General features: G+C 37.5%; 2 pseudogenes across 2 annotated transcripts in view; one reads left to right on the top strand and one right to left on the bottom strand.

Moving 5' to 3' along the window:
- LOC147347261 (olfactory receptor 2J3-like) overlaps positions 1-26,851 on the top strand; it is a 148,439-nt pseudogene that overhangs the window by 8,153 nt on the left and 113,435 nt on the right. The gene's annotated exons all lie outside the window — the stretch shown is intronic.
- Positions 12,278-20,269, bottom strand: LOC147347267 (olfactory receptor 2G3-like; annotated as a pseudogene). Its single transcript, XR_015152207.1, has one exon. The product of XR_015152207.1 is annotated as an olfactory receptor 2G3-like (transcript).

Raw genomic sequence — 26,851 nt, 5'->3', positions numbered from 1 at the left:
CCCACTCCAGTACCCTTGCCTGGAAAATCCCATGGATGGAGAAGCCTGGTAGGCTACATACAGTCCATTGGGTCGCAAAGAGTCAGACACGACTGAGCGATTTCACTTCACTTCACAGGTTGTAAAAACATTTGTCAGTAGTCAGATCTTATTCTTCATGAGAAAATGCATGCCAAAGAGAAACTGAATTGTTGAATATGGAAAAAGCTTTGAGGGTGATTCAGCCCTCACTGTACATAAAAGAATCCACACTGGGGAGAAACCTTGCAGATATAAAAGTGTGGGGGAACGCTTTCAGCTGGAACTCTGCCCTAATCCAACACTATAAAAAATCTACAGTGGGGAGAAACTGTATGTGTGACTAGTGTTGCAAAGCCTTTCGTGGGAGCTCAGCTCTATTTTAATAAACACAAGGGAATTCACACTGGAGGGGGACCTATGAATGTGAGGACTGTGGGAAATCCTTTAAGAAAATCTCAACCCTGTCTAAACACCACTGAATCCATAATGGGGAGAAACCCTTGGAATGTAATGAATGTTGGAAGACCTTCAGTAACAGGTCAGTCCTTTCTCTGCATAAAAGGATACACAATGGAGGGAAATCCTCTGAGTCAGTGACTGTAGGAAAGCCCTTAAGACCAGGAGCTGCCTTACCATGCATCAGAAAATCCATTGTGGGGAGAAGTCTTATGAGTGCTCTGACTGGCAATCCCAGTTTAGATGCTACCTTACAGTGCATCAGAGGATCCACACTGGAGAGAAGCTCTGTGAATGTGCAGAAGTGGGAAGGTCTTCAGTGGGAGTACAGACTTTACCAAATGCAAAAGAATCCATGTTGGAGAAAGAGAAAAACCCTACCAGTGTGCTGAGTGTGGGAAGGCTTTCAGTTGCAGATGTGACATCAAATATAATTTACTATGGGGAGAAGCCATATGGTTGTAACCTGTGTGGGAAGGCTTTGGGTGGGAAGTCTTACTGAACACAAAAGAACCCACAATGGGGAGAAGCCTTGTGAGTGTCAAGTGTGTGGAAAAGCCTTCAGTTATAGCTTAGGCCTAAGGCACCACAGAAGAGTACATATTGAGGAGAAACTCTTTGGATGTAGGGTGTAGGAAGACCTTTCATCCAAGCTCAAAACGTGACGTACACCTATAAGTCCATACAGGAAAGAAACCATATAAATGTGAAAAGTATGAGAAAGCTTTTAGAGTGAATACAGATCCCAGTGAACATAAGAGAAGAACACATATTGAAGAGAAACTTTCTGAGTGTGAAAGTAAAAAATTAAGTCCAGTGTTATTTTCTCAGCCATATCCGTATTTACCTCCCTGTAACATTTGACACCAAGGAACACTTATTTTTTGGGGGAACTTAACCTTATTTAATATTGTATCCTGCCTTTTGGTATTCTCAGTTGCTTTTATCCTACCCTACTTTTTCCCATGCCTCTTAATAACTTCTAATACATACTTCATTTATAATGTTTATTATATGTATTATCCCTTTCCTTGAATATAAACTCCATGAGGACAAAAAACTTAGTCTCTTGTTTACTGATAGATTCAAGGTCACTGGAACCTTGTCTGGTAAATGTGGTGGTGGTGGGGCACAGTAAGATTTTTTTTGATTGGAATGTTTGGTTTCCATCATATGCTTTTTCAGGGTTGCCTTTGAATGTTTACAACTGTTCCTTTCCTCTTGCTTTTGCTGACTCCTTTTGGTTCCCCCTGTTCTAAGTTGTGGCTGAGTATCATGCTCTATTCTTGAGGCAAGTGGTCTTAATTGTTTGTGTCTTCTCCTGACCCTCACTCCAATCCTGTTAAACTAAATGATGCTCTGCTATCATCTCTATGTCAGCAGTATGTTTACATAAACCACACACATGGTATTACTGTATTCATGGGGTCATTTCAAGGCAGATGGTGAAATGGAAAAAATAAATACCTATGTTTATACCACTCTCTTGAAAGTCGTCTTCCTTTTTTTTTCACAAGAAGACATGCAAATCATGCTAATGCTATATTTAAAATATATCCTGAATACATTTCTCACTGTCTCCATTTAGGTCATGTCACACTGGTCTCCCTACAGGATAGATGCAGACAGACTACAGAGCAGTTGATCAGATTATCTGAACATGCAAATCAGGTCCTGTCAAAATCTTCCAGTGGCTTCCCATCACTCCCCACTTTTATAAAACATTTTTGTCATATTTACTTTGCCTCTCTCTGAACCATTTGGAAATGAGTTGGAAATATGATACTTATCCCTAAATACTCCAGAATGCTTTCCTGACAATAGTGGCATTCTTTTTCATAGTCACAATACCATTATCATACTCAAGAAAATTACTAATTCAATAATACATCTAACATCCAGCCCACATTCAAATTTCCCCATTATCCTCAGAAGTCTTATAGCTGTTTTTCCCCCATCGATCGGAATTCAATTAAGGTATACACATTGCAGTAGTTGTGTTTCTTTAGTCTGATTTAGAACTATGTGGAAATGGCAACCCACTCTAGTATTCTTTCCTGGGAAATCACATGGAAAGAGGAGCTTGGTAGGCTACAGTCCATGGGGTCACAGAGTCAGACATGACTTAGTGACTGAACAACATGCTGTCTAATGCAATGCTGTCTAATATAGTAGACTCTAGTCACATGTAACTACTGAGCTGAATGCTATTAATGTGATTGAGATGTGCTGTCAGTTAAAATCCATACCAGTTTTTATTTTGTACAGAAAAAAATAAGATATCTCAGTTTTTATATTGATCACATGTTGAAATATTTTAGATATATGAATTAGTTAAATGATTAAAATTTCAGCTATTCATTTAAACCTTTTTAAAAATGACTGCAAGAAAACTTAAAATACTTATACGACTTGCATTTATTGCTTATGTGGTATTTCTTTTGGATATGTGGAACTAGAACAAATCACTCAACTTTTCTTTCATGGGAGAAGGCAATGGCACCCCACTCCAGTACTCTTGCCTGGAAAATCCCATGGATGGAGAAGCCTGGTTGGCTGCAGTCCATGGGGTTGCTAAGAGTCGGACAGGACTGAACGACTTCACTTTGACTTTTCAGTTTCATGCGTTGGAGAAGGAAATGGCAACCCACTCCAGTGTTCTTGCTTGGAGAATCCCAGGGATGGGGGAGCCTTGTGGGCTGCATCTATGGGGTCACACAGAGTCAGACATGACTGAAGCGACTTAGCAGCAGCAGCAGCAGCAGCAGCAGCAGCAGCATTGATTGTTTAAAGAGTTGAGGCAATCTGATTTATAGAAAATGGGTCCCCACCTCTGAGATCTAATGCTTGATGATCTGAGGTGAAGCTGATGTGATAATAATAGAAATAAAGTTCAGAATAAATGAGCTTGAACCATTGCAATCCTTCTGCACCCTGCCCCCTGCCCCCGAGTCCGTGGAAAAATTGTGTCTTCTATGGAACCTACCCCTGGTGCTAAAAAGGTTGGGAACAGCTGTTATAGAACCATCCTACATTCTGAATGATCACCTTCAGAATATAGTATGTGAGGTATAAGGCCTCTCATTTTAGCTCTGTCCCTGTAGAAAGAATCTCCTACAGTTGCACCACTTGCTTTACACTGACTTTCTTGCTGTTTGGCACACACGTGAAACATATCTTGCAATTCCTGGGAATTCTCTTTCCTATATTTTTTTGCAAGACTGACTCTTCATTCAGGTCTCTGCTCACATATCACATACTCAGAACTTCCTGACCATCCTTTCTAAATAGCACTTTCCATGAGTGTTTCCCCTTACCCTGCTTTGCCTTTCTTTTTTAAATTTCACCTTTATTGAAGTATAAAATTGTAGGATATTTAAAGTGTACATTGTGATTTGATATGTGTATGCATTATGAAAGGATATCACCCTCTTCCTCACCCATCTAGTTAATTAATACACCATCACCTCATGTATTTATTCTTATTTTAGGGGGAGTGAGAACATTTAAGTTCTCTCTTAATAAGTTTCAATTATAAAATACAATGTTATCGACTACAGTCACCAGGTTTTACATTAGCTCTTCAGACCTTATGTATCTTAAAGTTTGTAACCATTTCCCTCCCCTCCTTTTTGGTCACACCTTGTGGCTTGTGGGATCTTATTTCCCCAACCAGGGGTTGAACTCAGGTCTATGACAGTGAAAGCATTGAACCTAACCACTGGACTGGCAAATAATTCCCCTGGTAACCTTTTATAAATCTTTCTCTATTTCTCCATTCCCTAGCCCCTGTCAACCATTTTTATACTCTTTTTTTCTTTTTAATCCACATGTAAGTGATATCATGAAATTTTTCTCTGGCACATTTCACTGAGGGTCCATCCCTATTTTCACAAATGGCAGGATGTCATTCTTTATCATGGCTGAGTAATACTCCATTATGTATTCTACATCATATATACCACATCTTTATCCATTCATACCTGTTGATTGGCACATAAGTTGTTTCCATATTGTGGCTATTGTGAATAACAATGCAATGAAAATGGGAGTGCAGATATAATTTTGAGTTCTGTTTTCATTCCTTTGGATATATACCCAGAAGTGGGATTCCTGAGTCATATGGTACTTCTATTTTTAATTTTTGAGGAACTCATTATACTTTTAAAAATAATGGTTTATACCAGTTTACATTGCTACTAGTAGTGTACAGGGTTCCCTTTTTGCTATATCCTTACTAACATGTTATTTGTGTTGGCTTTTTAATAATAGCCATTCTGACAGGTATGAGGTGATATTTCATTGTGATTTTAATTTGCATTCTCCTGATGACTAGTGATGTTGGGCATCTTTTCATGTACCTTTGGCCATTTGTATGTATTCTTCGGAAAAATATCTATTCAGGTACTCAGTCCATTTTAAAATTGGATAATTGCTTTTTGCAATTGAGTGTATGAGTTCCTTATAGATTTCATATATTAACCTCTTTTTAGATATATGTTTTACAGAGATTTTCTCCTATTTCATAGGTTGTCTTTGCATTTTTTTTTTTAAACTGTGCTTTTGGTGTCATATTCAAAAAAACATTTATTTCCCATAATGTTTTCCTCTAGGAGTTTTATGGTCAGGTCATGAAATTTCAGTCTTTATTTAATCCTTTTATGAGTAAATTATTGTGAGAGATGTAATACTTTGAGTTAAGTATTATGAGAGGTCTAGTTCCATTCTTTTGCATGTGGCTATCTAGTTTTTCTAGCATCATTTATTGAAGAGACTGTCCTTTGGTCATTGCATGGTTTTGGCTCCTTTATTGTAAATTAAGTATCTGTATATGTATGAGCTTATTTCTAGGCTTTCTATTCTTGTTCCATTGACCTATGTGTCTGTTTTTATTCCAATACTATACAGTTTTGATTACTGTGGCTTTGTAGTATAGTCTGATATCAGGAAGTGTTATGCCTTCTAGTTTGTTTTTTCAAAATTGGTTTGGCTATTTAGATTCTTTATGGTTCCACACAAATGTTGGATTGTTTCTTCTATTTCTGTGAAAAATGCCAGTGGAATTTTGATAGTGATTGTATTGAATCTGTAGATTACCTTAGGTGGTAGGTATGGGTATTTTAACAATATTAGTTCTTATGATCTATCCTTGAAAATATTGATGGGTGTTTGAGAATATGTGTTCTGCTATTCTTGGATGGAATGTTTTGTAAATGTTAAATCTGGTTTAGTGCATAGTTTAAGTCCAATTTACACAATTGGTTTGAGGTACTTTTAGATTTTTTTTTTCTTTTTGCTAGTGGATTCAGAAAAGACTAAGTCCATCCCTGTGAATTGCTTCTGATACTCCTTCCATATGAGATTCTTAATGGATTTATATAAAAGAAATAATAGTCGAACAGAACTAATTACAATAGTTAATATTTATTGAGAACTTTAATTACAGACTATACTAATCACTGGGTGAAATATTTTTCTTAATCTTCTGTGTGGCAATGAATAGAACTACTCAAAAGTGATCCTGAGATCTCACTCTAGGTTGCCTAGGAAAGGAGCTAGCTGGAACTGGGGTTTCCCCCTCTTCCTGGAGGGAAGTGGTGCACTTAAACTCAGTTTTCCATTGGACCAGTGCCTTATACTCCCTAACAGGATAGGCTCCAACTTCCCAGGTATCCATGGTCTTCAGGTGCCAGGCAGCTGGCCTTCCTCAAACAGTTGGCGTCTAAACCCAGACTGCCTGGCAACCAAGTAGTCTTGATGTCTCACTAAGAAATGGAATTCAAGTTTACCTTTTGAGAAGGTAGAGCAGTTGTGTCAGGACTAGAGCAGCTTGACCCTGGCACTGATTCTCCTCTCCCTGAGATTATGAGAGGGTGGAAGTACTTTGCTTCTTGTTCCTGACTCTTGGTTTCCTGTGTTTCCCCAATAAATCTTGTTCTTTGGTTCTCACTGTGTGATGTTGCTGTATTTATCCTAATGCCTGTTGCACCACATTCTTGCAGCAAATTTATGAATTAGAGATGCTGCGGATATCGAGAAGATGTGGGTAGAGTCTGCCATCTTCTCAGGAAAGAGTGTAATTATAAAAGTGTGTGTGTGTGTGTGTGTGTGTGTGTGTGTGCGTGCATGTGTCTGGGGAACTGGGTGTAGGTTGGAGGATTGGTTGATGAAGGAAAAATTGCCCGACCCTATGAAGATGGGTGTTTGCTATGACCAGTGCATTTTCTTGGCAAAACTGTATTAATCTTTGCCCTGCTTCATTCCATATTCCAAGGCCAAATTTGCCTGTTACTCCAGGTGTTTCTTGACTTCCTACTTTTTCATTCCAGTCCCCTATAATGAAAAGGACACCTTTTTTGGGTGTTAGTTCTTAAAGGTCTTGTAGGTCTTCATACAGCCATTCAATTTCAGCTTCTTCAGCGTTACTGGCTGGGGCATAGACTTGGATTACTGTGATATTGAATGGTTTGCCTTGGAAACAAACAGAGATCATTCTGTCGTTTTTGAGATTGCATCCAAGTACTGCATTTCGGACTCTTTTGTTGACCATGATGGCTACTCCATTTCTTCTAAGGGATTTCTGCCTGCAGTAGTAGATATAATGGTCATCTGAGTTAAATTCACCCATTCTAGTCCATTTTACTTCTCTGATTCCTAGAATGTTGACGTTCACTCTTGCCATCTCTTGTTTGACCACTTCCAATTTGCCTTGATTCATGGACCTGACATTCCAGGTTCCTATGCAATATTGCTCTTTACAGCATCGGACCTTGCTTCTGTCACCAGTCACATCCACAACTGGGTATTGTTTTTGCTTTGGATCTATTCCTTCATTCTTTCTGGAGTTATTTCTCCACTGATCTCCAGTAGCATATTGGGTACCTACCAACCTGGGGAGTTCCTCCTTCAGTATCCTATCATTTTGCCTTTTCATACTGTTCATGGGGTTCTCAAGGCAAGAATACTGAAGTGGTTTGCCATTCCCTTCTCCAGTGGACCACATTCTGTCAGACCTCTCCACCATGACCTGCCCATTTTGGGTGGCCTCACAGGCATGGTTTAGTTTCACTGAGTTAGACAAGGCTGTGGTCCTACTGTGATTAGATTGACTAGTTTCTGTGAGTATGGTTTCAGTGTGTCTGCCCTCTGATGCACTGGTCACAGCAAACACCCTCTTCCAACAGCACAAGAGAAGACTCTACACATGGACATCACCAGATGGTCAACACCGAAATCAGATTGATTATATTCTTTGCAGCCAAAGATGGAGAAGCTCTATACAGTCAATAAAAACAAGACCAGGAGCTGACTGTGGCTCATATCATGAACTCCTTATTGCCAAATTCAGACTTGAAGAAAGTAGGGAAAACCACTAGACCATTCAGGTATGACCTAAATCAAATCCCTTATGATTATACAGTGGAAGTAAGAAATAGATTTAAGGGACTAGATCTGATAGATAGAGTGCCTGATGAACTATGGACTGAGGTTCATGGCATTGTACAGGAGCCAGGGATCAAGACCATTCCCATGGAAAAGAAATGCAAAAAGGCAAAATGGCTGTCTCGGGAGGCCTTACAAATAGCTGTGAAAAGAAGAGAAGCGAAAAGCAAAGGAGAAAAGGAAAGATGTAAGCATCTGAATGCAGAGTTCCAAAGAATAGCAAGAAGAGATAAGAAAGCCTTCCTCAGCGATCAATGCAAAGAAATAGAGGAAAACAATAGAATGGGAAAGACTAGAGATCTCTTCAAGAAAATTAGAGATACCAAGGGAACATTTCATGCAAAGATGAGCTCGATAAAGGACAGAAATGGTATGGATCTAACAGAAGCAGAAGATATTAAGAAGAGGTGGCAAGAATACACAAAGGACTGTACAAAAAAGATCTTCATGACCAAGATAATAATGATGGTGTGATCACTGACCTAGAGCCAGACATCCTGGAATGTGAAGTCAAGTGGGCCTTAGAAAGCATCACTACAAACAAAACTAGTGGAGGTGATGGAATTCCAGTTGAACTATTTCAAATCCTGAAAGATGATGCTGTGAAAGTGCTGCACTCAATATGCCAGCGAATTTGGAAAACTCAGCAGTGGCCACAGGACTGGAAAAGGTCCGTTTTCATTCCAATCCCAAAGAAAGGCAAGCCAAAGAATGCTCAAACTACTGCACAATTGGACTCATCTCACACGCTAGTAAAGTAATGCTCAAAATTCTTCAAGCCAGGCTTCAGCAATACGTGAACCATGAACTTTCAGATGTTCAAGCTGGGTTTAGAAAAGGCAGAGGAACCAGAGATCAAATTGCCAACATCCACTGGATCATGGAAAAAACAAGAGAGTTCCAGAAAAACATCTATTTCTGCTTTATTGACTGTGCCAAAATCTTTGACTGTGTGGATCACAATAAACTGTGGAAAATTCTGAAAGAGATGGGAATACCAGATCACCTGACCTGCCTCTTGAGAAACCTGTATGCAGGTCAGGAAGCAACAGTTAGAACTGGACATGGAACAACAAACTGGTTCCAAATAGGAAAAGGAGTTCGTCAAGGCTGTATCTTGTCACTCTGCTTATTTAACTTCTATGCAGAGTACATCATGAGAAACGGTGGGCTGGAGGAAGCAGAAACTGGAATCAAGATTGCCGGGAGAAATGTCAATAACCTTAGATATGCAGATGATACCACCCTTATGGTGGAAAGTGAAGAAGAACTAAAAAGCCTCTTAATGAAGCTGAAAGAGGAGAGTGAAAAAGTTGGCTTAAAACTCAGCATTCAGAAAATGAAGATCATGGCATCTGGTCCCATCACTTCATGACAAATAGATGGGGAAACAGTGGAGACCGTGTCAGACTTTATTTTTTTGGGCTCCAAAATCACTGCAGATGGTGACTGCAGCCATGAAATTAAAAGATGCTTACTCCTTGGAAGAAAAGTTATGACCAACCTAGATAGCATATTCAGAAGCAGAGACATTACTTTGCCAACAAAGGTTTGTCTAGTCAAGCCTATGGTTTTTCCTGGGGTCATGTATGGATGTGAGAGTTGGACTGTGAAGAAGGCTGAGCGCCGAAGAATTGATGCTTTTGAAGTGTGGTGTTGGAGAAGACTCTTGAGAGTCCCTTGGACTGCAAGGAGATCCAACCAGTCCATTCTGAAGATCAGCCCTGGGTGTTCTTTGGAAGGAATGATGCTAAAACTGAAACTCCAGTACTTTGGCCACCTCATGTGAAGAGTTGACTCATTGGAAAAGACTCTGATGCTGGGAGGGTTTGGGGGCAGGAGGAGAAGGGGATGACAGAAGATGAGAAGGCTGGATGGCATCACTGACTCGATGGACGTGAGTCTGAGTGAACTCCCGGAGTTAGTGATGGACAGGGAGGCTTGGCGTGCTGTAATTCATGGGGTCGCAAAGAGTCGGATACAACTGAGCGACTGAACTGAACTGAACTGATGAAGATGGCGATCCCAAATGTAGAAGAGAGCAAAGTGATCCGGGCCTCAAGAACCTCATGCCCAAACAAATTCGGCCAGAGTTAATGGGCTGCAGGTCCTCTGGTGAAGATGGGTGAGTTTCAAACTGGAAAATCTGGAGACAAAAATCTCCCACTAAGGGAGACTGCAGGCCGGGCTCACTGGTACAGAATTGTGATGAAAAAGCAAAGGGGAGAGTCAGTTTCCTTATAAGAATCGCTGTGACCTCCTTAGCTCTTTTTTATTTTTATTTTTTACTTTACAATATTGTATGGCAAAACTTCCTTAGCTCTTAATAGAATGTCAGTGCTTATATCTTGAAGGACCATTTTTCATAGCACCACCTTGTGGCAGTAAGCCGAAATGGCAGTAGTGAACTTAGATACCAGTCCTTTCTTGGTTGGGTATGAGAACTGATACAAACTCATTTTTGGAATTTCAGGTTTGGAGATCGTTCTCGGGGAAAGGCAGTGCAAAATGGAGACAACCTTCTGTTAATATTGCAATTGGGGACTGATGAATAAATTGCAAAATAATGACAATAAAGAGAAGCAATGGGCCATATTTAAGTTCATGAAATATTTCTTACCAGCAGGACAGCAAGGATGGAAACTTTTCTTTTGATATTTTGGTTGGCGCACAAGAACTTAAAACCCTTCATTTTCATGTGGCTACTGTGAATATGCACTTAAAACATTAGATAAACATGTTAAAGTTATGTTATTCTTTGATGTTATTTCCTTTGATGATAACTACTGTATCTTAAAAAAAATTATAAATTCTCTTGAATCCTCAACTCCAAAGAAAAATCTATATTTTTACAGACTAGTGGTAATAATTGGTGTCCTCTTCAAGAAGTATCTGCTGTTCCTTACAAATGTCAAATAGCTAATATTATTCTCTCACAAAGGAATTGTTTTTCCTAACAAAGGTTTGCCTTTGTTTAACAGAACTGAAAGTGCGGGTGAGAAATAGCCTAATGTCAATTTTTCCCAAATATTTGATACTTCAGGCAGATGGTGGATTCGTTTGCACTTGAAATGACATAGCAGTGGCACTATAGATGTGAAGACTCTTTCATTTACAGAGATGTTTTTCAATCTCTGAAATGATCAACTTGTAAATAAGTTTATTCTCCAGCATAGAGATCCCCAGATTTTGAATGTATTTACCAGTAAAATAAAGTAAAAATGGGATTAAACGTATGATTACTAAATTTTTGTTTTGTCAAGTAAGAACATCAAAACCTTTCCTCCAAATGGCTGTCTACTACCACTATAATTCAAGAAAAGAAAGAAACATTATAAAGTGAAAGTGGAATCAGATACTGTTAAATAAGGAATAATCTTTTATATTGACTTCATTATAAATGGTCAACTTGTAGTTGTTGTTTATTTGCTATGTTGTGTCTGACTCTTTGTAACCCCATGGACTGTAGCCCACCAGATTTCTGAGGCAAGACTGTTGGAGTGGGTTGCCGTTTCATTCTGCATGGGATCTTCCCAACCCAGGAATCCAACCTGTGTCTCCTGCATTGGCAGGCGGATTCTTTACCACTGAGCCACCAGGAAAGCCCCAGTGTAGTAGCCCTCTACTCTGTTAAAACTTGAGGCAGAAGGTGGAATAGATATTGATGAGCTGTTAGTCTCCACCACAATGTCTCCTTTGGCAGAATCAGGTGAATGAAAGACTGTTATTTCTAATAAAAGTGATATGTCTGGGAAGAAAAAAAGTCAGTACAATCTTATTTTAGAATAGATGCTTATGATAAATAATTTCTCAATATTTTGTATGTTGTTATTACCACATTTTATGATTATTTATCTGTAGTCCCTGATTAATCTTGAAGCTTTTGAATGCATGAATTACATTTTATTTATGTATATTTATTTATCTGTCTCCTTATCATTTATCCCTGCTGCTGCTACTGCTGCTAAGTCGCTTCAGTCGTGTCCGACTCTGTGCAACCCTATAGACGGCAGCCCACCAGGCTCCCCCATCCCTGGGATTCTCCAGGCAAGAACACTGAAGTGGGTTACCATTTCCTTCTCCAATGCATGAAAGTGAAAAGTGAAAGTGAAGTCGCTCAGTCATGTCCGACTCTTCGCGACCCCATGGACTGCAGCCTACTAGGCTCCTCCGTCCATGGGATTTTCCACGCAAAAATACTGGAGTGGGGTGCTATCATTTATCCCTACTTCTATTTATTTACAGAGTCAGTACCTAGTGCAATTCTTGGTTGTGGTAAACACCCAAGAAATACTCTTTGAATAAATGATTTGATTCGTCTTCTGTTGGGCAAGGTCAATATTATATCTTTAGCTCTCTACACTATGATTTTTCCATCTAATTCATGACTTTGCCAGCCATTTTTTAATCCACAATATTCTCTTTATTACACTCTTTACATCTTTGTTTCTCGAAGTGTGTATCAGAGGATTAAAACTGGGTATGACAATGGTATAAAAGAGACTAAGGAGTTTCCCATTTTGTGAGGTGCTAGTTTGTGGCTTCGTGTACATATAAATGATTGTTCCATAAAACAGAGATACTACTGTGAGGTGGGAACCACATGTATTAAGGATCTTTTGCCACCTTGCTGCTGACTTGATTCTCATGACAGCTTGAGTGATGACTCCATATGAGATGAGAATTAGTGACAGAGGTACCAGAAGAAATACCACTCCAAAAGCAAAGACAACAACTTCAATTACTTTTGAATAGACACAAGCCATCTTGATCAATGCTGGCATCTCACAGGAAAAGTTATCCACCTCCTGGTGCCCACATATTGGCAACTTCAAAGTCAAAGAGCAAACAGTTAAGGCACTACCAAGACCACCTAACCAGGCAATCAACACCATCTTCTGGCAAAGCTCAGGGTGCATTATTACTGTGTAGTGAAGAGGTTGACAGACAGCAGCATAGCGGTCTTAAGCCATTACAGCCAAGAGAAGACATTCTGTGGCTCCCATGTCAAGGGCAAAGAAGAACTGGAGCACACACCCTCCATATGTAATAGACTTTTTTGGACCCCATAGATTTACCAGCATCTGGGGGATAATGCTAGTTGTGTAACAGAGATCCACAAAAGACAAATTGGATAAGAAGAAATACATGGGCGTATGGAGCTGGGTGTCTAGGTAAGATACAAGAATGATCGTTGTGTTTCCTACCAGTGTTATAATATAGAAGATGAAGACAACCACAGAGATGATGTGTTCCAATTGGGGCCGATCAGAAAAGCCCAGAAGGATGAAGTCTGTTGTGGAACTTCCATTGCTGGTTCCCATTGCTCCTTTTGAAAAACTAGGAAGCTATACCATGGGAAGAAAAAATAGTGTCAGCCTTAGGTAGAACTAAAAACCTCTGAAGTTTGTCATGAATATCCAAAGGTCACTTATTTGCATGCTTTCTCCCATTTTGGAACACCTCTTAACATATCTGCTGTGTTCGTTTTCCAAAATCTCTACCTATTTCATTATATCCATAGTGGTTTTATTTATTTATTTTTTATTTGCCATGCCATGTGGCTTCCAGTATCTTAGTTCCTTGACCAGGGATTGAGCCTGGGACCCCGAGAGTTAAAACGTGGATCCTAACCACTGGATTGCTAGGGTATTCCCCAGAATGCTTTGACCACTGAGTCACACAAATATTTTTCTTACAAAGCTGTTGAATTTAAGGTGAAAGTTAAGTGACATTTTCCTGGGGTAAGCTCTACTTTTGCTAAGAGAATCACTTTCTATATTCACTTTCAAACGTCTACATCTCAATCGTTATAATTGTAATCATAATTATCATCACAACCAGCACCCTCCTCCTCTTTTCCCCCTCTTTAACATTACACTGTTGTTCTTGTATTAATTTTGATGTTCTTTACTATCCTGCCCTTTTTTTGTGCATGTGTTTTTGATGGCAGATAAAAGTCCTTAGTACTATTAAACTTTATTCACATGTACAGAGGCTGTATAATTCTTTGAACACCTGTATGAATGTTATTACAGCATTTAAGTAGCCTTATTGATTTGTTGCAGAGTTAAAAGTTGAATTAATTCCAAAAGATTTTGGTCCCCACATACACATGGCAGCAATCTGTGTTAGCTCCTATTTACCTGGCCATTCAGCAAAATTAACAAGGCAGTTAATTGAATCAAAAAGCAGATTACTAAACAATCAATGAGTTGTTTTTCCCCATGGTATTTATTAACTGCATGAGTTTATCCTCTGGCTGCTTTGGAACTCTGTAGGTAAAACTATCACTTAATTTCAACTCTAAAAGAATATAGATAAGGGATAAAATTATATCAGTCTTACTATGACTAGATACAGTATCATATCTTTAGTTTTTATTTATGAATTTTTTAATGTATATAATCTTTGATCATGAACTTCAGACCTAAATGTATACTTTACATTTATAGTGTCTTTGGGGCCAAGGAATAATTACCTATTAGTTACAGATATAGTGAGATAAGGTAAAGATAAATTACCTACAGTATATCATTGTTATAAGCATTTTAGTTAGAAATTACACATTATAATCATGAAGAGAGAACTGTTATTACTAAGTAGTTGAAATAGAGATGTAGTTTTTCTCAATATAAAATGGAAATTTAATTATGAGTGTCCAGTTTTTATGGAGTAGATGTCAGACTAAGTTAAGCATAGTGCTTAAGAGCACAGTTTCTTGATTCGGAGGGGTTGGGATCAAATTCCAGCTTCATGACTTGGAAGCAATGTGTCCTTGGGCAATTTATTTAACCTGTCTGTATACTAGGTTCTCTATATGTTATGTGAAGGGATATTGTGAAGGCTAATATTTGTGAAGACACTTGGAAGTGAATCCTTCTGTGGAAAGATTTCCAATGAAACGCAGAAATCCTTTGTTCATGATTAATTCTAAAAATGAAAAACTATATTCACCTACCCCGAAATCATTGTTTCTCTCTCCCTCATTTCCTTTGTCTTTCATGCTGATGATTCACCATGTGGCCTATAACTAAACTGGAAAACTTAAATACTTTTTTTGGCATGATTTTTTAAGTGCCCAAGCATATTTATATACACAAAATTACTTTCAAATACAGTGTACAGATTGAACCAATAAGCTTCAGAAGGAGGAGAGGACTTGGTTTCCAAAATGACTTGATTATAGAATGCACTTGACTTTTTTTCACCACTTCAGGCTGGGATAGTTTTGGGAATTAAAAGGCCACAGAATGTTAGAGTTGAAATGAACCTCGGGCACCATGAATCCAGTCTTCTATCCTGTACAGGAAATCCTTCCACAGGAAGATTCACTTCCACTCCTATTTTCATAAATTCAGTAACAGGAAAGTCATTTGCACATGAAGCAGCCTCTTTTCTTTAATCAGTGTCTCTTACTTACTTATGTTGAGCTCAAAGGTGCCTCTGTAATATCCAGGCACTGGCTCTTTTTCTTTTTTCTGGAAATAAATACAGAATAATTTGACATGGCTTTATAAAGGTAGTTTTATTATAAAATAAAAAATATATATATAGAAAGAAAAATAAAAGCTTGGTCAGCTAAGGTGAATATTTTTGTAACTGACACGGAGGTCAAGAAACAGAATGCTGCCAGCCACCCTGGGAGCTTCTCTTTGTGCCTCATTCCAGTCATAACCCTTCTCTGTCCTTGAAAATATCCACTATCTTTTTTTTTTTTTTTTTTTTAGTATCCACTATCTTGAAGTTTATAGTAACCACCTCCTTGTATTTTACTAGTTTAAATACTCAAATGTGCATCTGTAGACACTATTGTTTAATTTTGTTCATTAAGAATTTTTATATGTCTTTTAAGTCTCTTTTAATATTAGAATCTATTGTTAAATATACACTTACATTTATGTTCCCAGACCAAGTGCATAAGTCACTGAACGATCTTTAATTACTATGCTCTTCTGGTTGCAATCCATTGGATGCACCATGGTTTATGAAATGCCTCAGAATAGTGAGTGTAGAAGTAAACACAGTGCACCAGGTGTGCTACACTGTTGAAGAGAATAGTGACAGTCTATGATTTACACAATGTTTGTAAAATATTTTAGCTGGTTTTAGCAGGTGGAAAACATTACAGTCTTAATTTAAACTTTGGATTATATAAGGCCCCTTGTTCTAAGTGCTGTCAAAAATTATACTTTATGTAATTTAATCTTGTGAACCCAAATATAAGACTTCATCTTATGCTTTTTAATATTTTGGTTTAAGCCTTGAAGTCTCAAAATTTAGATATCATTTTAAATTTAAAAGTCAATATGATATAAAAAAACATGAGTTGAAGAAATAGATGTTAAAAAGAAGCATGCTATATTTTAATGAAAACTCACTTTCATTTTTCATAGTATGAACTTTAGTTTCTAATAATGTAGCATAACTTTACATTTTACTTTCTTCAGTGAAATCTAAGACAAATGAACCAGACATATTTAAACATAACTTGAGTGTACACAATGATATGGAGGTAAAACTAGATATATAAAATTTCATCATTGAGATATTAAATGGATCTTTTATAACTATAAAGTAAGATGTACATTGCTTTAACCATACAAAGCCAAAGCAGAAAAATACAATGTAAAAGTAGTTAAGACTCCGGACTCTAGATTCAGACCATCTGTCATGGTATTAGAACACCCTTCAGCTACTTTCTCACTGTGTGAGCTGAAGCAGCTAATTATTGTCTTTAAGCCTGAGTTTCCTCATCTGTAGAATAGTTATTCTAGAGCACCTGCTATTGGAGAAGGCAATGGCAACCCACTCCAAAGTTCTTGCCTGGAGAATCCCAGGGACGGGGAATCCTGGAGGGCTGATGTCTATGGGGTCGCACAGAGTCAGACACGACTCAAGAGACTTAGCAGCAGCAGCAGCAGAGCACCTGCTTCATAGAATGGTTTGTGAGGATAATTAAATGATATATTACATATAAACTGTTTAGTAAGATGCTCAGCATAGAGAGCATTTACTAAGTTAAAATATTCACTAACTGCTCTTGTTGAAATTTAATATAATCTTCATTCCTGAGAGGGAATTAGTGTCTTAGGGTTTATTTTTATCTCACATATCTGTCACATATTTGCTTTCATGTTAGACTGAGATCTAACATCTGTGCTACCTGGGATCTGTTTTCTACTCCATGTCTTCTGTTGGAGATAGCAGCGAATACTTACCAGAAGAAAAAAATATTAGAAGGTAATTATACTTTCATGAGGGTAGAATTCACAGTTGTCATGCTCTTAAGTAGTCCAGATGTACTCCTGTGTGCACTTTGATGATCCTTCATTTAATTGATAATTTAGAAAAAATTGTTTGGCAAGTCACTGAGTCTATGAAATATGGGAATAGCCACCAGTTTCTTATACTATTAATAACATAACAATCACATTCATGTTTAAATACAAAAGCTGAACTGAGATTAAATAGATGTCTCCATCTAATGTGGATCTTGGAGAAAAACTAGATGCAGGACTGGTTGAAGAGTTGAAGAATTAGATTTTGTTAAATGTATTTTCGATAGTATATTTGTAGTCTTTTAGTGTATACTTTTGTTAAATGCATTTGTAGATAGATTTTTGCCTAATTAAACAAAGAGAGTGCTATGTTGGTCTGCGTATACTACAAGAATCGTAATGATGTAGCAGGGAAATATTTGTGTGCAATTTTAAAGGCTACTATGTGGATGTGATTTAGACCTTGGGGACTAGTGCCCCACAGAGGTGATTAACAAATCTTTGACTATGGTCAGAATCTTATCTAAACAATTTTATGAAAAGTTCCCTTAAGACTTTGCAGTCTATCCATTTTCTGTTTAGATTTCTTCCATGGAAATTAATTTCAGAGGTAAATTTATATATTGCACTGAGGTTACTATTGAATATTATAAATGTAATGTAAACCATATTTTTAAAAATAACACATTTAATTGAAATTTGGTTTATTGAACAGGTAAGATATCAAATTGGAGAAATACAGGCAATTATCTAGATATTGTGTCCATAGGAAATAAGATATTTGATTAAAAAATCATGGAATAATTAAAATTCTAGGTTCATGAGCCATATAATCATTGTTTCATTTTCAATGAATTAAAGATAATACTGTGAACACGTGTCAGCCTGCCCTTCTGTTCAAGAGCTGAAAATTTACTAATAGCTTAGAGCTGGCTATATGGCTTTACACTGTCCAGTCTGTCTTCCTGCCTGACCCCCAGGGGAATCATGGTCTTGATTTCTGTGTTCATCAAATACTTACATTAGGATATAATTTATACATTAACACACTCCCATACATATGTGTGGAATGTCTAATTTTTTTGCATGTGCAACTTTGCGGAATTTGTCTATCAGTTCTTGGAGTTTTTTTTATTAGGTCTTTAGGATTTTCTATATCAAAGATCATGTCATCTGCAGAGACAGTTTTACTTCTCACTTTCTGATTTGGATGCTTTTTATTTCTTTTCCTTTTCTAGGACTTCCCAGCTATATTGAATAGAAGTGGCAAGAGTGGTCATCATTGTCTTGCTCTTGATATTAGAGGAAAAGCTTACAGCCTTGTACTATTGAGTATGGTGTTTGCTGTGGGCTTGTCATATATGATTTAATCTCTTTTCTACTAATTGGTCTGTTTAGAGTTTTTACCAGTCAGATCAGTTCAGTTCAGTTCCTCAGTCGTATCTGACTCTTTGTGACCCCATGGCCTGCAGCACGCCAGGCTTCCCTGTCTATCAGCCACTCCCAGAGCCTGCTCAAACTCATGTCCATTGAGTCAGTGATACCATTTCTTTCTAATTCAATCTTAGTAGGTTTTAGTTTTTAGGAATTAACCATTTCTTCTAAGTATTCCAATTTATTGGTGTAGTCTTTTTTGGTCCTTTGTATTTTGTGTGATAGCAGTTGTAATGTCTTTTTCATACTTTTATTTATTTTTGTCCTCTGTCACTTTTTGCTGATGGAGTCTGCAATGCATTTAGTATGAACTGCATCTTTTTCTTGCCCTCCAGGAGTCCGGCTACTGCTGCTATGTCACCTCAGTTGTGTCTGACTCTGTACGGCCCCATAGACCATAGCCTACCAGGCTCCCCTGTCCCTGGGATTCTCCAGGCAAGTATACTGGAGTGGGTTGCCATTTCCTTCTCCAATGCACATGAAAGTGAAAAGTGAAAGTGAAGGCGCTCAGTCCTGTCCGACTCTGTGAGACCCCATAGACTGCAGCCCACCAGGCTCCCCTGTCCATGGGATTTTCCAGGCAAGAGTACTGGAGTGGGGTGCATTGCCAAGAGTCCTAGCTGCTGCTTTTCAGGCTCTTCCTTCCTCACGGTCACCACTCCCCGGGTCTTGCAGCACATCTCAGTGTACTGAATACGGTGAGAAAGAAGTCGGTTTGTTTGTCAGTGTCTTTGTTGCACAGCTAGGGAAGCCGGTTGCTCACTCAGGTACTCTCACATTATCCCAGTGGAGAAATCACAGGCTAAGGAAGTCTCCTTTGGCACTGAGCTGTGACACCTTGGAGGAGAGGTGGTAGGTAGTAAAGTAAAACTGTTCTTAACCTCATCAGTGTGTCCATCTTGTATTTGTCTCTGCTCCAGTGATGTGCTGGTACTTCTCATTGGACTCCCAGAGTTTCACAAAGGCAGTGCTGTCTGTTGGTGATTACACAGATCATCCTGAATATGCAGGAACCTTAGACTATGGCTTGCTTTTCTGATTCCTTAGTGGTGTCTTTGGAAGAGACAAAGCTTTAATTTTAAAAAGTTCAGCACATGAATTTTTCTTTTATGATTAGTCTTTACCTACTCTAAGCTTATGAAGATATTTCTCTATATTTTATTCTAGAAGCTTTATAATTTTAGCTTTTATTTTTAGTCAGGGATTCATTTCAAGTTAAAGTTTTCTGTATGGTGTGAGGTAGAAGTTGAACTTCAGTATTTTCCGTAGAATATCCAGTAATTTCAACACCATTCATTGAAAGATTATCTTTTTCTTATTAAATTTTGACACCTTTGCAAAAAGTCAGTTGACCCTATACATCCATTTCTGAGCTCTCTATTGACCTATTTGTGTATGGTTAGGCCAATACTGCACTGTCCTGATTGGTGCAGTTTTATAGTAAATCTAGGAATCAGGTGATGTCATTCCTCCAGTTTTGTTCTTCTAAGAAGATTTGGGGATAGTGTAGGTTTTTGTATTTCCATGTCAGTTTTACAATCAGCTGGTGAATTTCTTAAAAAAAAATTGGTTGATTTATTGGTTTCCTATTGCTGCTGCTCCAAACTACCAGAAACTTAGTGGCTTTAAATAACATGAATTTATTATCTTACATTTTTGGAGATTGGAAGTCCAAAATGGATATCTCTGAGAAAATCACAAGGTGTTGGTAGGGTTGCGTTATTTTCTGGAGGCACTAGGAAGAATTCATTTTCTTGCACTTTCCAGTTTCTAGGGGCTGCCATGGTCATTGGCGTACGGATTCCTCCCCTCTTCATGCTAGGAACGGCCAGTCTAGCCTTTCTCACATTGATCACATTGACTCTCCGGCATCCTTTTTCCTTCATTTAAGGATGCTTCTGGTTGTATTGTGTCCATCCATATAATTCAGAACCCTCTCCCTATTTTAAGGTTTCTGATTAGCAGCCTTAATTCCATCTGAAACTTTAACTCTTTCTTACTGCATCACATAATATATTCACAAGTTCAAAGGGATAGAATGAGGACCTCTCTGGGGGAGCCTTTATTCTGCCTACTTAGTTGGAGATGTTTTGAATCTGGAGATCAGTTTGGGGAAAATTGACATTATAACAATATTATGTCTTCCAATCCATGAACATGGTCTAGCTCCATATTTATTTAGGCCTTCTTTGAGTTCTCTTAGTGATGTTTAGTAGTTTTCAAAGTAGAGGTCTTGTACATCATTCATTTAAATTTATTCTATTTAAAATGCTATTGTAACTGATATTATTTTACACTTTCAATTTTCAATTGTTTATTGCTCATATAGAAATACTCTTCAGTTTTTAATTTTCATCTCGCCTCTAGCCACAATTCAACTTCATTTATTAATTCTTGTTACAGTCTCTACTACAGTTTTATTATTTTTTTTTAAATATCTTTTTAAAAAATTTATTTTATTTTATTTTTTAACTTTACAATACTGTATTGGTTTTGCCATATATCAAAATGAATCCGCCACAGGTATACACATGTTCCCCATCCTGAACCCTCCTCCCTCCTTCCTCCCCGTACCATCCCTCTGGGTCGTCCCAGTGTACCAGCCCCAAGCATCCAGTATCATGCATCAAACATGGACTGGCGACTCATTTCATATATGACATTATACATGTTTCAACACCATTCTCCCAATTCATCCCACTCTCTCCCTCTCCCACAGAGTCCAAAAGACTGTTCTATACATTAGTGTCTCTTTTGCTGTCTCGTATACAGGGTTATTGTTACCATCGTTCTAAATTCCATATATATGCGTTAGTATACTGTATTGGTGTTTTTCTTTCTGGCTTACTTCACTCTGTATAATAGGCTCCAGTTTCATCCACCTCATTAGAACTGATTCTAATGTATTCTTTTTAATGGCTGAATAATACTCCCATTGTGTATATGTACCATGGCTTTCTTATCCATTCATCTGCTGATGGACATCTAGGTTGCTCCCATGTCCTGGCTATTATAAACAGTGCTGCGATGAACATTGGGGTACATGTGTCTCTTTCAATTCTGGTTTCCTCAGTGTGTATGCCCAGCAGTGGGATTGCTGGATCATAAGGCAGTTCTATTTCCAGTGTTTTAAGGAATCTCCACACTGTTGTCCATAGTGGTTGTACTAGTTTGCATTCCCACCAACAGTGTAAGAGGGTTCCCTTTTCTCCACTACATAATGATCAAAGGATCAATCCAAGAAGAAGATATAACAATTGTAAATATATATGCACCCAATATAGGAAAACCACAATATGTAAGACAAATGGTAACAAGTATGACAGGAGAAATTAACAATAACACAATAATAGTGGGAGACTTTAATACCCCACTCACACCTATGGAATGATCAACTAATCAAAAAATTAACAAGGAAACACAAACTTTAAAAGATACAATAGACCAGTTATACCTAATTGATATCTGTAGGACATTTCATCTCAAGACAATGAATTTCACCTTTTTCTCAAGCACACACGGAACCTTCTCCAGGATAGATCACATCCTGGGCCATAAATCTAGCCTTGGTAAATTCAAAAAAATTGAAATCATTCCAAGCATCTTCTCTGACCACAATGCAGTAAGATTAGATCTCAATTACAGGAGAAAAACTATTAAAAATTTCAACATATGGAGGCTGAACAACACACTGCTGAATAACCAACAAATCACAGAAGAAATCAAAACAGAAATCAAAATATGCATAGAAACGAATGAAAATGAAAACACAACAACCCAAAACCTGTGGGACACTGTAAAAGCAGTGCTAAGGGGAAATTTCATAGCAATACAGGCATACCTCAAGAAACAAGAAAAAAGCCAAATAAATAACCTAACTCTACACCTAAAGCAACTAGAAAAGGAAGAAATGAAGAACCCCAGGGTTAGTAGAAGGAAATAAATCTTAAAAATTAGGGCAGAAATAAATGCAAAAGAAACAAAAGAGACCATAGCAAAAATCAACAAAGCCAAAAGCTGGTTCTTTGAAAGGATAAACTGACAAACCATTGGCCAGACTCATCAATAAACAAAGGGAGAAAAATCAAATCCATAAAATTAGAAATGAAAATGGAGAGATCACAACAGATAACAGAAATACAAAGGATCATAAGAGACTACTATCAGCAATTATATGCCAATAAAATGGACAACGTGGAAGAAATGGACACATTCTTAGAAAAGTACAACTTTCCAAAACTGGACCAGGAAGAAATAGAAAATCTTAACAGAACCATCACAAGCACGGAAATTGAAACTGTAATCAGAAATTTTCCAGCAAACAAAAGCCCAGGTCCAGATGGCTTCACAGCTGAATTCTACCAAAAATTTAGAGAAGAGCTAACACCTATCCTACTCAAACTCTTCCAGAAAATTGCAGAGGAAGGTAAACTTCCAAACTCATTCTATGAGAACCACTATCACCCTAATACCAAAACCTGACAAAGATGCCACAACTAAAACATAGATGCAAAAATCCTTAACAAAATTCTAGCAATCAGAATCCAACAACACATTAAAAAGATCATACACCATGACCAAGTGGGCTTTATCCCAGGGATGCAAGCATTCTTCAATATCTGCAAATCAATCAATGTAATACACCACATTAACAAATTCAAAAGTAAAAACCATATGATTATCTCAATAGATGCAGAGAAAGCCTTTGACAAAATTCAACATCCATTTATGATAAAAACTCTCCACAAAGCAGGAATAGAAGGAACATACCTCAACATAATAAAAGCTATATATGACAAACCCACAGCAAACATTATCCTCAATGGTGAAAAATTAAAAGCATTTCCTCTAAAGTCAGGAACAAGACAAGGGTGCCCACTTTCACCATTACTATTCAACATAGTTTTGGAAGTTTTGGCCACAGCAATCAGAGCAGAAAAAGAAGTAAAAGGAATCCAAATTGGAAAAGAAGAAGTAAAACTCTCACTGTTTGCAGATGACATGATCCTCTACATAGAAAACCCTAAAGACTTCACCAGAAAATTACTAGAACTAATCAATGATTATAGTAAAGTTGCAGGATACAAAATCAACACACAGAAATCCCTTGCATTCCTATACACTAATAATGAGAAAACAGAAAGAGAAATTAAGGAAACAATTCCATTCACCATTGCAACGGAAAGAATAAAATACTTAGGAATATATCTACCTAAAGAAACTAAAGACCTATATATAGAAAACTATAAAACACTGGTGAAAGAAATCAAAGAGGACACTAATAGATGGAGAAATATACCATGTTCATGGATCGGAAGAATCAATATAGTGAAAATGAGTATACTACCCTAAGCAATTTATAGATTCAATGCAATCCCTATCAAGCTACCAACAGTATTCTTCACAGAGCTAGAACAAATAATTTGTATGGAAATACAAAAAATACAAAAAACCTCGAATAGCCAAAGCTATCTTGAGAAAGAAGGATGGAACTGGAGGAATCAACCTACCTGACTTCAGGCTCTACTACAAAGCCACAGTCATCGAGACAGTATGGTACTGGCACAAAGACAGAAATATAGATCAGTGGAACAAAATGGAAAGCCCAGAGATAAATCCACGCACATATGGACACCTTATCTTTGAAAAAGGAGGCAAGAATATACAATAGTTTAAAGATAATCTCTTTAACAAGTGGTGCTGGGAAAACTGGTCAACCACTTGTAAAAGAATGAAACTAGACCACTTTCTAATGCCATACACAAAAATAAACTCAAAATGGATTAAAGATCTAAATGTAAGACCAGAAACTATGAAACTCCTAGAGGAGAACATAGGCAAAACACTCTCCGACATACATCACAGCTGGATCCTCTGTGACCCACCTCCCAGAATACTGGAAATAAAAGCAAAAATAAACAAATGGAAACTAATTAAAATCTACTACAGTTTTAAATTGAATTTGTGTTTTTCTTGTTCCTGAATTCAGGAGGAAAATATTCATTATTTCATTATTAAACATAGTGTTAGTTCAAGCTTTTTTTTGTAACTAGTCTTTACTAAATTAATTAAGCACACTGCAACAGAGAATCTGGCTGACACTGCCATCCAATCTGCATCTTGACAACCATTAATCTAGAGGTGAAATACTGGCATGTTTACATCTTCACTTTCTAGAAAAGAACACTGCAAAAAGTGGTCTCTACCTGCCTCTTCCTTTAGATTCTTACATGAATATATGTAATTGTTCTTACTTTCTAGCCCTTATTGTACAAAAACCCAGACAGATGGCAGCTAAAGTGGATTCTGAGTATCAATCAATAATATATTTCACACTGTTAACAATTCTTTCTTTAGTCTCTTGGTTCTGAGTTATTTGACATTTTCATTGATCTTTTTCTTGGCTGCATTAATTCTGAAAAATTTAAGAAATTACATGAATTGTCTACTATCTGAGCTGTTTCATATCAGAATAACTTATGTTTCTTTCACATATAAAAGACAATTTGTTTGGATATGGAATTATTTGCTAGTGAATTTTTCCACTGCAAACTTTCAGTGGCCATTTCCAGGACCATACTTAAAATGTCTTTTTTACTTCCAACATCTTTGCTTCCATCAAAGTTACTATATCTGCTTCTTTCTTTTCATCTTCAATTTTGTCACTACACTACAAAATGTTAACCCTAGCAAAAACTAGAGTACGTGATGTGATGGACTGACTCAAATTTCTGAACATCCTATTCTAGATTTTCTAATTTTGTAGGGCACTTGTTTTCAATCTTGGCTGAGCACTAGCCTTTTGGCAAATACAATTCATTGCTTTGGGAGGTGGCATAACCATGTGGCTTATAAAATCCTATAGATGATTCTACTATATATCATCTTTTATTTTTAAAATTATTTTATTTATTATAATTGGAGGCTAATTACTTTACAATATTGTGGTTGTTTTTACCATACATTAACATGAATTAGCCATGGGTGTACATGTGTCTCCCCTCTCGCTAACCCCACTCCCACCTCCTTCCCCATTCCATCCCTCAGGGTTGTCCCAGTGCACCGGCTTTGAGTGCCCTGTTTCATGCATTGAACTTGGACTGGTCATCTATTTCACATATGGTAATATACATGTTTCAATGGTGTTTTCTCAAATTATCCCATGCTCACCCTCTCCCAACGGAGTCCAAAATCTGTTCTTATATGTGTCTTTTTTGCTGTCTCACATATAGGGTGGTTGTTACAATCTTTCTAAATTCCATATGTATGCATTAATATACTGTATTGGTATGTTTCTTTTTGACTTACTTCACTCTGTGTAATACAGTGAATACATTTCATCCACCTCATTAGAACTGACTCAAATGTGTTCTTTTTAATTAGCTCAGTAATATTCCATTGTGTATGTGTACCACAGCTTTCTTATCCATTCGTCTGCCCATGGACATCTAGGTTGCTTCCATGTCCTAGCTATTGTAAACAGTGCTGCAATGAACATTGGGGTACACATGTTTCTTTCAATTCTGGTGTCTTCAGTGTCTGCCCAGCGGTGGGATTGTTGGGTCATATGGCAGTTCTATTTCCAGTTTTTTAAGGAATCTCCACAGTGTTCTCCATAGTGGCTGTACTAGTTTGCATTCCCACCAACAGTGTAAGAGGGTTCCCTTTTCTCCACACCCTCTCCAGCATTTATTGTTTGTAGACTTTTGGATAGCAGCCATTCTGACTGGCATGGGATGGTACATCATTGTGCTTTTGATTTCCATTTCTCTGATAATGAGTCATGTTGAGCATGTTTTCATGTGTTTGTTAGCCATCTATATGTCTTCTTTGGAGAAACATCTGTTTAGTTCTTTGGGCCATTTTTGATTGGGTCATTTATTTTTCTGGTATTGAGCTGCATGAGCAGCTTGTATATTTTTGGGATTAATTCTTTGTCAGTTGCTTCATTTGCTATTATTTTCTCCCATTCTGAAGGCTGTCTTTTCATCTTGCTTATAGTTTCCTTCATTGTGTGGAAGCTTTTAAGTTTAATTAGGTCCCATTTGTTTATTTTTGCTTTTATTTCCATTACTCTGGGAGGTGGATCATAGAGGATCTTGCTGTGATTTATGTCAGAGAGTGTTCTGCCTATGTTTTCCTCTAGGAGTATTATAGTTTCTGGTCTTACATTTAAATCTTTAATCCATTTAGAATTTATTTTTGTGTATGGTGTT

This window comes from Bos grunniens, chromosome 23 (assembly GCF_055505025.1).
Source record: "Bos grunniens cultivar Pamir isolate PY7600 chromosome 23, Bosgru_T2T1.0, whole genome shotgun sequence".
In the NCBI taxonomy this organism is placed as follows: Eukaryota; Metazoa; Chordata; class Mammalia; order Artiodactyla; family Bovidae; genus Bos; species Bos grunniens.
Note: the sequence above shows the minus strand (reverse complement) of the source record. Positions and strands in the feature narration are given on the sequence as shown.